Genomic DNA, 14356 nt, shown 5'->3' on the forward strand with positions numbered 1-14356 from the left:
TGGTGTATGATATTTTTAATGTGTTGTTGGATTCAGTTTGCTAGTATTTTGTTGAGGATTTTTGCATTTATGTTCATCAGTGATTTTGGCTCATAATTTTCTTTTTTTGTGATATCTTTGTCTGGTTTTGGTATCAGGGTGAAAGTGGTCTTGTAGAATGAGTTTGGGAGTGTTCCTTCCTCTGTAATTATTTGGAAGAGTTTGAGAAGGATAGGTGTTAGCTCTTCTCTAAATGTTTGATAGAATTCACTTGTGAAGCCATCTGGTTCTGGACTTTTGTTTGTTGGAAGATTTTTAATCACAGTTTCAATGTTATTACTTGTGATTGGTCTGTTCATATTTTCTATTTCTTCCTGGTTCAGTCTTGGAAGGTTATACTTTTCTAAGAATTTGTCCATTTCTTCCAGGTTGTCCATTTTATTGGCATATAGTTGCTTGTAGTAGTCTCTCATGATCCTTCATATTTCTGCGGCATCCATTGTAACTTCTCCTTTTTCATTTCTGATTTTATTGATTTGAGTCCTTTCCCTTTTTTTCTTGATGAAAAGGTTTTCTTGATGGCTAAAGGTTTACCAATTTTGTTTATCTTCTCAAAGAACCAGCTTTTAGTTTTATTGATCTTTGCTATTTTTTTTTTGTTGTTTGTTTCTATTTCATCATTTCTGCTCTGATCTTTATGATTTCTTTCCTTCTACTAACTTTGGGTTTTGTTTGTTCTTCTTTCTCTAGTTGCTTTAGGTGTAAGGTTAAGTTGTTTATTTGAGTCTTTCTTGTTTATTGAGGTAGGATTGTATTGTTTTAAACTTCCCTCTTAGAACCGTTTTTGCTTCATCCCATAGGTTTTGGGTTGTCGTGTTTTCTTTGTCATTTATTTCTAGGTATTTTTTGACTTCCTCTTTGATTTCTTCAGTGATCTCTTGGTTATTTAGAAGTGTATTGTTTAGCCTCCATGTGTTTGTGTTTTTTACAGTTTTTTTTCCTGTAATTGATTTCTAATCTCATAGTATTGTTGTCGGAAAAGTTGCTTGATACGATTTCAATTTTCTTAAATTTACTGAGGCTTGATTTGTGACCCAAGACATTATCTATCCTGGAGAATGTTTTGTGTGCACTTGAGAAGAAAGTGTATTCTGCAACTTTCACATGGAATGTCCTATAAATATCAGTTATGTCTATCTGGTCTAATGTGTCATTTAAGGCTTGTGTTTCCTTATTAATTTTCTGTCTGGATGATCTATCCATTGGTGTAAGTGGAGTGTTAAATTTCCCCACTCTTATGGTGTTACTGTCAGTTTCCCCTTTTATGGTTGTTAGCATTTGCCTTATGTATTGAGGTGCTCCTCTGTTGGGTTCATAAATATTTACAATTGCTATATCTTCTTCTTGTATTGATCCCTTGATCATTATGTAGTGTCCATCCTTGTCTCTTGTGACAGTCTTTATTTTAAAGTCTATTTTGTCTGATATGAGTACTGCTACTCCAGCTTTCTTTTGATTTCCATTTCATAGAATATCTTTTTCCATCCCCTCACTTTCAGTCTGTGTGTGTTCCTGGGTCTGGAGGGGGTCTCTTGTAGACAATATATATACAGGTCTTATTTTTGTATCCATTCAGCCAGTCTATGTCTTTTGGTTGGAGCATTTAATCCATTTACATTTAAGGTAATTATTGATATATATGTTCCTATTACCATTTTCTTATTTGTTTCGGGTTTGTTTTTATAGGTCTTTTTCTTCTCTTGTGTTTCCTGCCCAGAGAAGTTCTTTCAGAATTTGTTGTAAAGCAGGTCTGGTGGTGCTGAATTCTCTTAGCTTTTGCTTGTCTGTAAAGCTTTGATTTCTCTGTCAAATCTGAATGAGAGCCTTGCTGGGTAGAGTAATCTTGGTTGTAGGTTTTTCCCTTTCATCACTTTGAATATATCCTGCCACTCCCTTCTGGCCTGCAGAGTTTCTGCTGAAAGATCAGCTGATAACCTTTTTGGGGATTCCCTTGTATGATATTTGTTGCTTTTCCCTTGCTGCTTAAAAATATGGAATGCTTTGCTAATTTGCATGTCATCCTTGTGCAGGGGCCATGCTAATCTTCTCTGTATCGTTCCAATTTTTTTTTTCAACGAACCAAAGTGAGAGTAGGAACTCTCTCTTTTTTTTTTTTTAATTTTATTTATTTATTTAATTTATTTATGGCTGTGTTGGGTCTTTGTTTCTGTGTGAGGGCTTTCTCTAGTTGTGGCAAGTGGAGGCCACTCTTCGTCGCGGTGCGTGGGCCTCTCACTATCGCGGCCTCTCTTGTTGCGGAGCACAGGCTCCAGATGCGCAGGCTCAGTAATTGTGGCTCACGGGCCCAGTTGCTCCGCGGCATGTGGGATCTTCCCAGACCAGGGCTCGAACCCGTGTCCCCTGCCTTGGCAGGCAGATTCTCAACCACTGCGCCACCAGGGAAGCCCTCATTCCAATTTTAGTATATGTGCTGCCAAAGCGAGCACTCATTGCTATTTTAGAAGTATAACTATTGCTTCATTTCACTTCTCAGTAGCCATGACATTTTAACCACTTGTAACACCCTCAAGTTTATTTAGTGGTGTTTTATGTTTAAGTTGAAATCAACTATGATTTCCACAACATTAATTTTTGAGAACCAGCAAACCCATTCCAAATATGGTTATTTCAGCTTTATTTAGGTTCATATACTTTAGTATTTTTAGCATTTCACCCAAATTAGTGTGTGTGTGTATGTGTAATATACTTCAACTATTATGAACATTTCTACTTAAACACAGGAGTTTTACTATATATTTTTCTAAAAACAAATTTATACTTTAGTGTTATCTTCTGTTTTAGTCAAGTATTCTTATTAGCAATTTTAAGCAAATTAGTCAGAATTTGGGATATGATTTGGGAAAATAGATGGACATCAGGTCACTCAATATGCTCAGGTTTCATTGAACTCAGCTGGTTTCAGTTCAGAACCTCATGTCCACTCTCAGTCTGCCTTGCTTCTGTAAGTCCAAATTCTTTGATGTTCATTCTCTGCAGACATTAACTCTCAAGTCTTCTGCTGAAGGGGCAATTACCTGGTTGCACGGGCTGGAGAGGGGTTCATAAGCTAACTTAATATAGTGTTTAAACCATCCTGTTTTCAGTCTCACATTATACGATTTCCTTCCTAGACATCTGGAACCTAGATTTACTGAGTCTCTGGAGTTCCTCTTAACAAAATTATGGTTTTCCCTCTTTTATTATATAGAATTCAGCTTTCTCTGCTCCAATGAATTTTTTTAACATTTGTCCTTCACTTTCCCATCCTCAGGATTTTGTTGACATCTTTTGTGTTCTCTTGGCCAGTATACATGTACATATATTATTGTTTCTTTTACCTCATTTAACTAGGGTTCAGAGGGAGCAGAGGCACACATGTGTCTAAAATGATGTTTTGATTTTTTTTTTTAATTATGGTAAGAGCACTTGACATGAGGTCTACTCTCTTAACAAAATTCTAGTTGTACAACACAGTGTTGTTAACTATAGAAATAATGTTGTGCAGTAGATCTCTACAACTTATTCATCTTGTATAACTGAATCTATATCTTTTTAATAGCAACTCCCACTCCCTCTCCATCCAGCCCCTGGAAACCACCTTTCTACTCTGTTTCTAGGAGTTTGACTGTTGTAAATATCTTATATAAGTGGAATCGTGCAATATTTGTCCTTCTGTGATGGGCATGTTTCACTTAGCATAATGTCCCTCAGGTTCATCCATGTTGTTTCATATGGCCAGATTTCCTTATTTTTTAAGGCTGAATAATTGCATTGTATGTGTATACCTCATTTTCTTTATCAGTTCATCCATTGATGGATATTTAGTTGTTTCCACATCTTGGCTACAGTGAATAATGCTGTAATGAACATGGGGATGCAGATATTCTTCAGAAATCAGCTTTAAATTATTTTGGATTATACCTAGAAGTGGGATTGCTGGATGATATGGTAATCTATTTTTAATTTTAGAGGAAACTTTATACTACTTTTTCTGTAGTGGCCACACCATTGTACATTCCCACCAACATTTTACAAGGGTTCCAATTTCTCCACATCCTTTCCAACACTTATCTTAAAAAAATTTTCATATCTCTTTCCTGTTTTGATTTTCATTTCCCTAATGACTAGTTATGTTGAGCATCTTTTCACATACCTTTTGGCCATTTGCATGTCTTCTTTGGAGAAATATCTATTCAAGTAATTTACCCATTTTTTAATCAGGATATTTGTTTGTTTGGTTCTTTTTTGCTATTGAGTTGTAGAGGTCCTTTATATATTTTGGATATTAACCCTTTAGCATATATATATATATATATATATATATATATAAATATATATATATATATATATAATTTGCAAATATTTTCTCCCTTTCTGTAGACTATCTTTCATTCTGTTGTTTGTTTCCTTTGCCATACAGAAGCTTTTTATTTTGATGTAGTCCAACTTGTTTATTTTTGCTTTTATTGCTTGTGCTTTTGGGGTGACATACAAAAAATCATTGTGTAGACCAATGTCATAAAGCTTGTCCTCTATGTTTTCTTCTAAGAGTTTTAGATCTTACATTTAAATCTTTATTCCATTTTGAGGTGACTTTGTGTATTGTGTATGATGAGGGTTTATTTCATTCTTTTGCGTGTGAATATTCGGTTTTCACAACATCATTTGTTGAAGAGCTTATCTTTTCCCCATTTACAATGGCATCAAATAGAATAAAATACTGAGAGATAAACTTAATCAATGAGCGTAAAGAGTTATACGCTGAAAACTACATAACATTAATGGAAAAAATGAAGGAAGACGCAAGTAAGTAAAGCTATCTCATGTTCATGAATTAGAAGAATTAATATTGTTAAAATGTCCGTATTACTCAAAACTATCTATAGATTCAATGCAATTTTTATCAATATCCCAATGATACTTTTTACAGAAATAGAAAAAATAATCCTAAAATTTTTATGATACCACAAAAGACCAAAAACAGCCAAAGCAATCTTGAGAAAGAAGAACAAAGCTGGAGGCATCACACCTCCTGATTTCAAAATATTACACAGCTATAGTAATTAAAACAGATTAGTATTGGCATAAAGACAGGCATATAGACTAATGGAATAGAATAGAGAGCCCAGAAATAAGCCCATGCATACAGGGTCAACTGGTTTTCAACAAAGGTGTTAAAAAGTATTATTTTTCTTTTCCTGTCTTAGTCTCTATGTATTTGTGGAAGCCTGTAAATTAATGTCTGCAATAACTGTTACATGTTCTTCCATTTCCTTCTGACATTTATTTTGTTTATTTTTCATAATTCCTGAAAAATCATGTAGCTATATTTGCACATACTATCCACGTCTATCCTCTAATATGCTGCTAATATGATAAGAATAAAACCCAAATATAATCTGTTTCCTTTTTAAAAATATATAATGAATTTCATTTGCATGTATAATAAATGGTACTCTCCTGTGTACACTAAATGAGGTTATACTTGATCTGATATCTATATTTCTGTCAAGGCTTGTCAGCTACCAACTTCCTTCTTTTCTCAATTTACTTTTGGTATATTAGACAATTTGTTATTTCTTGAACACATCTGGCTGACTCAATGGTTTGTGTAGACCTAGAATACCCTTTCCCTTGGGCTTGTTCCCCACTCATATTTCATAATTCCCTTGGAATATAGTCTCTATTGTTTTCTTTGATATCCCACAAGTAAAGCCAGTCACTCCCTCTTTTCTACCACTTTCTTCATTTGTGTATAACCTTACTTATAGTATTTATGGACAATAGCATTTCTTTGTTTGCCTCACTTTCTACTAAACTGTGAATATTTATGTTCCCACATCTTGTAGTATTTATATTTTAAAGTACAACATTACTTGGTGAATGAAAGTAAATAAGTAAATAAGTGATTTACGATGCCTCACTGGTAGTGCTCAAAGGCTAAATAAAATTGCTAAATTAGTGTCATTTCCTTGGTCTGTGGGAATGAATAATACCCAGCCAGTTTCAGTTTTAGAAATACAATACTCAAATATATGTGTATGTATGTATTGCACATATATGTATATAATATAAAAAAAGCTTTACTAGGTTAAAATATATAGTATATTCATTCCTTAGATAATTCTATTTTTTAAATTGCAAGTTTATGTTAAATATTTTGTTAGCTAATTCCAGATTTGTTGTCATCTTCTTTATTAAATAAATCATATATGTATGTATACATATACATGTACTCAAATCCATCACATACTCTCATGCCTAAAATATCTTCTATATCAATTTTGGATTGAAGTTTTATTTCAAAAGAAGACTATTCCTTTGATATCAATTTACTTTTGGATTATAATTTGATTTTCAAAGAGGTAAAGATTGCCATTGTATAGGATAATAATAAATCTGTACTTTTGACCTTAGATTATTTGAAGTATTGATATCCATAGATATCAATATAAATTCAAATTCTACAAAACTAGGTCTTGCAATGTCAACAGATTGTTCATAAATTATATGTACACTGTGACATATAAAATAGAATGAAACAAGGGCTCATTACATGGTATTTGTATAAACAACTTATCTACCTAAGACAATTTGCAACTTTTAAAAGGAAATTTCATGGTTATTTAGTACACTCACACTAGATTACACCAGTATTTATCAGTACAAGTCCATAGGCATGACCAAGGACAACTAAGGCTAAGTAGGATGAAGACAGGAATGTGGGGATTGGAGACTGGTCTGTGTAACACACACTTGAGTTGAAGAGTATTCAAGTCTAGTGAGTAGACAGAATTACCTGGAAAAGTTTGGAATTGAGCACTTCTACTTACAAATGTGTTTTGTCAGTGAGTGTCAAATAGAGACAGATGAATAAAAGGGTAAAAATGTTAACCCACTGTCCAAAATCCAAATATAATTGTAATTTCAGAAGAAATAATTTTTTAAAAAAGGGGCATATGGACAAGGTAGGGAATGCATTGAGTTTAAAATTGCTTGGAAAGGCCATCTTCAGAGAAGATAATAATTGTTGCCTTCATGGTTCCGACCTGCATTATCATCCCAATTCTTAATAAAACCCTTGCTTTAATTGTCATTATATAGAGGAAATATGAAGTTTTCATGATAATTTAGTCATTTATATTGAACTAAATTTTTTGTGACATATAAGTCTTCTGAGTGACACTGTTTATACGTATACATAAACTCTACAAAGTTTACACAGATTTTTAAGGATGAAATGGAAATATAGGTGGTTATGCATGTACTTGCACACATGTGTATTAGATTCTTTAGATAAAAAAGCACAGCTGAAGATCAAAAATATAACTGATGTGTAGAGTTCATGTTTCTCCGTCTCCACTCTGATATTGCTTTAATTTTAATATCAGTTACCTGTATATTTCATAATGCACACAGCCAAAAAAAACAGATAAAAATATTGAGATTCCACATTTAAATTTTATAATTTAAACCGAGCTCCTTTTATTTCAAAATCTTTGGAGAGACAAGTTGAGGATGTGTTGACTAAAACGCTTATATTCAGCTGTTTGTACAGCAGAAGCTAACACAACATTGTAAATCAACTGTACTCTGATAAAAATGAAAAAATAATGACCTAGGGTTCCTTAAAAAATGCTTATGTTTGAAACAAAAACTGACATACAAAATACTGGATGTCTCCTTTTATTAAAAAATAGCAAATATGGTCAACAAAAACTCCCTATTTTTTGAGAGGAAAAAACTTTGTATCTCTCAAAGTAGACTGCTCATCATTAGAGAATGTCTATGTGTTTTGGTGTAATTCTGGTTCTATTTCCAGAAAGGGTCTGATATTAAAACTTTTGATAAGAGAAAGATAGGAGATAAATCTCCCAAGCTCTAGGTACCTGAAGAGACTGACAAAAATTTAGTAGCAACTCAAATTAAGACATTTCAACTTTTCAACTTCCCAGTATCCCACCTATCTGTACCAAATATTTCAGCAGGACTTTTGGTGACACAAGCAGTGTTATAATTCCAGTGAAAGTATTTTTTTTCTCAGCAGGAAATGGAAAAAAAAACACTTGGATTTAATATTCAGTGTAAGGCAGAAAGAAATAATACCGTGTGATCTCACTTATATGTGGAATCTAAAAAAAACAAATTATAGAAACAGAAATCAGATTAGTAGTTGCCAGGAGCAGGATGAGGGAAATGGGTATTACTGGTCAAATGATATATACATTCAGTTATAAGATGATTGAGTTCTGAGGATCTAATGTACAGCATGGTAACTTAACAATACTGTATTGTATACTTGAAAGTTACTGACAGTAGATCCTAAAAGTTCTCACCACACAGAGAAAAAGGTAACCATGTGAGGTGATGGATGTGTTAACTAATCTTATTGTGGTAATCACTTTGATGTGGGGGGTGTGTGTGTGTGTATGATCACATTGTATAACTTAAACTTGTTTAATGTTTTATGTTAATTATATCTCAGTAAAGCTGGGAAAAAACACTCATTGAGCACATTTTAATTTTATTTAAATATATTTTAATATACATGTAGGCATACAAGAAACTTATTATTAAGATTATTTAAATATACAAAAATATAATTAGCTTAATTCTTCTAATTAAACACGAGTATCTTCCTCATGCTGTGATTTGCACTGCATAAATTATATCCCTTTAATCAAATGACCTGTTTGCCCTCAAAAAGTCTTTCACATATTTTGTTTTTTTCACATATCTCTCTTCTAACCATACACTGACAAGCTCTGTCAAACAACAAATAATTTTAAGTCAGGGAATCTACAATTTTTAAGGGCTATTTTAAGGGATCATTTTTCCCAGTGTTTTTCATTGGGAAGAGAAGGTACCCTATCTATACTCTTGTTTTTTGTAAAATGTCTTAAGATGATGTATGAGTTAATTTTTAATTTACATCAGTAGATTTGTTGGCATTCTATTCTCATTTAGGCTGAGAGATCATTTGTTTCATGTAATATCTCTCAAAGAAAAAAAGTGTAGAAGTGAGACACACTCCACAAATACATTATGCTGGTAGAAAAAAATATATGTGTTCAAATTTAAAAAGAACAGTTATTCATTGCTCAAAGATTTTTTTGCTAGGGGCCATATTGATTTGCACCTTCAATTTATTAATTGAAGGGATGTGAATGGCACTTGTCCTTGTGAAACGTTCAGTTAAAAATCAACATAACATTTTGTAAGTAAGAATTCAAACGCTAATATTATTTTAACTTTGAAAACTCATTTTAAATATCTCATTATTTATACATTTTGTAAAGTTTATTTGTACTTAAGAGAACTTTGACTATGTAGCTAATTTTCACTAAATATTATGAAATACATTTATAAATGTTCTTTTTCTGAACTTCAGCTGCCAAACAACAAATGCTCTTTTAAGTATTTTAAAAATCAATTTGTTTCCCTAAATGTTGTAAAGCGCATATGTGTGTTTTATTTTAAGCACTCTCTCTAACAAACATATTGTACTCAAACACTTACACAGTCCTAATAAATCCCACAAATTAAATTTATAAATGCAGTTATTTATGTTTTCCTGAATACTCTATGTTTGCAAAGTTAGCTAAATTTTTATCTTAAAATCACTAGTCTAAAATAAATTAAAAAGTATTATTATTTGGAATAAAAATATCTGTACCTATTTAATGTCAAATTATTTTAAACATATTTTAAATACCAAATTTCCACACTTGTTGCTAAATTTATAAAAATACTAAAGATATAGATTTGATTTACTACACTTATATACTTTCTCAGGGTGTTAAATCCTTACATGTTATACAATAGCAAGTGAATTTAGGGTTAGAATTACAGATCAGAATGGTTTGGTGTGAGTTTTCTAGTGTACTTAGATTGACTAGAAATCAGATTTTTGGTCAGACAATTGACTGTAGAACTACAGGTATCTAGCATGATTTCCCTGTGATCACAAGAAATAGGTTGAGCCTGGCAATAATCTCTATGCCAGTGTGGAGCTAAATATAGTATGGAAAACCAGGATTCCTTTCACAGCCTAAGTCCTTTGCCTTCAGCTGTAATCCTTTTTTTTAAACTGCTTTGGACTTTATCTCCTAATTAATACAGATGAACCACAGTAACTCTAGTCTAGGATGCTTTACCACTTTATTAGATTTAAGTAACTTTTTAAACACTGATTCAATTTTTAAATTATTTGAATCATATCTGTTCTTAAAAAAATGTATTCTGTAACCTATATTGGCAAGAATCTCACTTGTACAAAAGTATAGTTTTTGTCCTCTTATATCTTAGTTATTAATCTGGACACTTTCATATGTTAATAAGCTTAAAAAATATTTAACATTATAAAAAGTTAAAGGAATAATGGTTTCATGGATAACACTATGACTCTATCATGACTATTGGGAACTAATTATTAAAATGTGTTATGTATGCCTCAGTGTTTTCAAGTCTTCCCCTCCTCACAAACACAAACACAAACACCTTCTTTCCCACTGAAACTGATTTTTAAAAATAACTAATACTTACAAAATATCCTAGCAAGTTTTTAGCCATTAAACAGTGCATAGGCTCTCTGGATACCAGCCCCATTCTTTTTTTTTTTTTTTTTTTTTTTTTTTAATTTTAATTTTTATTTATTTTTGGCTGTGTTGGGTCTTCGTTTCTATGTGAGGACTTTCTCTAGTTGCAGCAAGCGGGGGCCACTCTTCATCGCGGTGCGCAGGCCTCTCACTATCGCGGCCTCTCCCGTTGCGGAGCACAGGCTCCAGACGCGCAGGCTCAGTAGTTGTGGCTCACGGACCCAGTCGCTCCGCGTCATGTGGGATCTTCCCAGACCAGGGCTCGAACCCGTGTCCCCTGCATTGGCAGGCAGATTCTCAACCACTACGCCACCAGGGAAGCCCCCAGCCCCATTCTTGAAAGGTTTCTTTGTTTCCCGTGATTCCACCCTTTTCTTTCTGAAAACTTCAGGTTATTTTCCCCAATCTCTTCAATTATATCTTCTCTTAAAAATGTATTAAGTACTAGTATTCCTGAAAATTCTGGTTTGGCACTCCTTCAATCCCAACCACCATTTACCTAGTTGAGATACATATTGAGAAAGACAAACCAGTGCCTGATATGCAGGAGCTTGGCTGGCGCTGTCATTCAGACCCTGGTATTACTATGGTTTGGCACTCACAGTTAGGTCCTGGTATTCTCTTGCTGAGCAGAAACAATTTCATAGAACAGCAAGATCAGATAAAGCTACTCTGTGACCATAATGAATCAAGACAAAAGTAAAAACACTTACAAGGATGCCTGAACACAGATAAAACTGGAACATTTTCCATGCCACAAAATGCCAGGTATACCTCTACCATAGCTAAAATGAGTGACTGGTTGTTCCTTTACCAATTACAACTTTAGTGAAGCTCTAATCTCCCTTCCCTATAGATAAGATTTTTAAAGATACCTAATCATAGTTTTCCCTTTACTGCCCAACACCATCTCATACAGAGAAAGGCACTGCTGTCATTAATCTTCCCCATACTCACGTAACACAAGTCCAGATCCTTTAATAAGTCTTTTTAACATCCACTTACTGAGGTGGTCCATGGTTCCCCATGGTGTGTGTAATCCTTTGCTGCGAAGAGTAATCAATTCAACTTGTTTAGTAACAGGTGTGGTTGGAAGTGATTGACAATATCTGTAAAACTCCATGCTTTTACATGTATGCTTTTACACCTGTATGTTTAGGACTCCAAAAAATATAGCCCAAGCAAAAACTTTTATCTAAAGGTAAAAATTCACTTAATTGTCATTTGCTAGACTTTTTTTTACCTACATGTTTCTCAGACATACCAATTTCAACATCCCCAAATTAAACAAATTATGTCCTCCAGAGAAGCGCTTTCTCTAATTTTCCTATCCTGTTGAAGAAACCTCTTCTTTAGCCAGAAACCCAAAAAGTAGCTTTGACAGCTACCTAACTCACTACATGCAACTTTCATTCTTTTGGACTTCTAAATATCTACTTTTATTTTACATTGCCACTGGTGCTTCTCAAATTCAGGTCCTCATTATTTCTTATCACAGTAGCCAACTGACAATACTAATTCATGTACAGTATCATTTTGTTCCTATCATGTCAGATGCCAAAGTGATCTTTCTAAGAGTCTAAACCCATCAGGTCACTTCTTTACATAAAATCCTTCAATTTCTTCTCAAGCTTACAAGATTAAATTCGAATCTCTTAGGAGAATTTGCAAGCAAAATCATTATCAGGGCTTTGCCTACTTCATTAGCTTTTTCTTAAGCAATTTACAAAAGAACATTTCAGACCAGTGGTACTGCACTTTCTATACACTCACATTGTTATCCTTATGAATCTGTTTTCTAATTACATTTTACTGAAATATAATTAACATAGAACAAAAGTCAAAGATCCTAAGTGTTCAGTTTGATGAGTTGTGACGTTTGTCTACACCCTTGTACCACCACATAATATAAGAAAATTTTGTCATGCCCCTTTTTAGTTTACTTTACTTTGACTCAGCAACTGCTTTCTAATTTTTGTCACATTAAATAGTTTTGATTGTTCTTGGACTTCATATAAATACAGTATGGACTCTTTTAGTTGAGCTTCTTACATTTAATAAATTATATAAGGGATTCATTACTTAGTGACTTTATTGGAAAGCAATTCAATATTTTTGTATGGATCTATTTTTGGACACTGTATGCAATTTCAAAACTTTATTTTTATATTTTTTGTGATACTACACCATCTTAATGAAACTTTGTACCAAGGCTTGAAATGAAGTGATTTAAACCCTCTAATTTTATTTTTGATTATATAATGTTAAAGATATTTTAGGTCCTTTGCATTTCCTTATCAAACTTAAAATGAACGTGTCAGTTTTTTAAAAAAAGTCTGTTAGAATTTAATTATGAGTGCATTGAATCTATAAAACAATATTGAAGAATAGATATCATAATAATGTTGAATCCTCCAATCCATGAGTATAGTATATCTCTTCATATAGTTAGGCTTCTGTAGAGTTTTGTCAACAATATTTTATAGATTTCAAGACAAAGAGTTTAAATTTTGAAAAATTAATTGCCAATTATTTGATTTTTTGAGGCTATTTTAAATAATTGTTTAATTTTATATTTCAATTGTGACTAATATATAGATCATGTATTGTTTTTCTTTTATGGCTTAATCTTGTATGTTTTTCTTGTATGTCTTGATTCTGATAAATTGATTTACTTTAGATTGCTGTTGATTCTACAGTGTTGTCTACATATACAATGATGCTGTTGCTAAGTAGAGTTTTGGTTCTTCCTTTCTCATCTTTATTACCTTTATTTATGTGTTTTTGCCTATTTGAACTTCCTAGATTCCTCAGTACAAGTTTGAACATAAGTAATGATAAGGCTTCCTTTCCTTGGTCCCAGTATGAAAGGCAACATACTCAGTCTCTCCTCAAGATATTAGCTGTAGGTTTTACAAATATTCTCTTTATTTAGTTAACAATGCTTCCTTCTATTTGTATTTGCTAAAGATTTTTATCATGAATGGGTGTGAATATTGCCAAATGCTTTTTTTTCTTTATCTTACTTCTTGTAACTCCCCCATATCAGGCTTAGGGCTCTTTCTATAGGAATGGCTCAGTTCAGTATTTCATACTTTAGACCAAGGGTCCCTCTCAATGATTTTGGCAAAAAAGTGAAACAAGGGGACAGAATCACATAAAGACTCTTGTAGTTTTTTTATCCTACATACCACTTATATTTTGCCTTCTGAAATATGAAAATAGAATTTTTACAAACCTCAGTTGAAGGCTAATAGTTAAAAAAAATATATTGTAAATGTATCTGCCAATTCGGTTCTTGTGGCAACATGGATGAAAAACTCCAAATTGAGCTAAATCACTTCTGTCTACTATTAATACATTAAGTTGGAAGTATGCAGTTGATAAAGGCCTAGTGGTACTTGCCTCAAATATTAGAGCAAGCTAGATGCTAGAAAAGATACATTTTCGTTTCTCTCAAATGACAAATCTAGTACCTTTATTCTGCAACTACCAATCTCCTTGTTTTCTGTGATTAATGACGTGATAGACCCACTGTCCCAGTCAGTGGATGTCTGTATAGGTCATCACCTCAACACTTCCTCCCTCTGCCCAAAAATACATTTATAAACTGTGATCCTACTCTAGGGATTTTCTTTTATAGCAGATAAGCAGATAGTCTTTCATACATTTACCTGATATTTAAATATAAATACACAGAGAGAGTTAGATTGTGGTAT

The 14356-nt window shown here is 32.9% G+C and overlaps 1 pseudogene; it reads right to left on the reverse strand.

The window, feature by feature from the left end:
* Nucleotides 1-2024: 2024 nt before the first annotated feature.
* LOC133098494 (U6 spliceosomal RNA) lies at nucleotides 2025-2123 on the reverse strand (annotated as a pseudogene).
* Between the last annotated feature and the right edge of the window lie 12233 nt (nucleotides 2124-14356).

The sequence above is a fragment of the Eubalaena glacialis genome, chromosome 9 (genome assembly GCF_028564815.1).
Source record: "Eubalaena glacialis isolate mEubGla1 chromosome 9, mEubGla1.1.hap2.+ XY, whole genome shotgun sequence".
NCBI lineage: Eukaryota > Metazoa > Chordata > Mammalia > Artiodactyla > Balaenidae > Eubalaena > Eubalaena glacialis.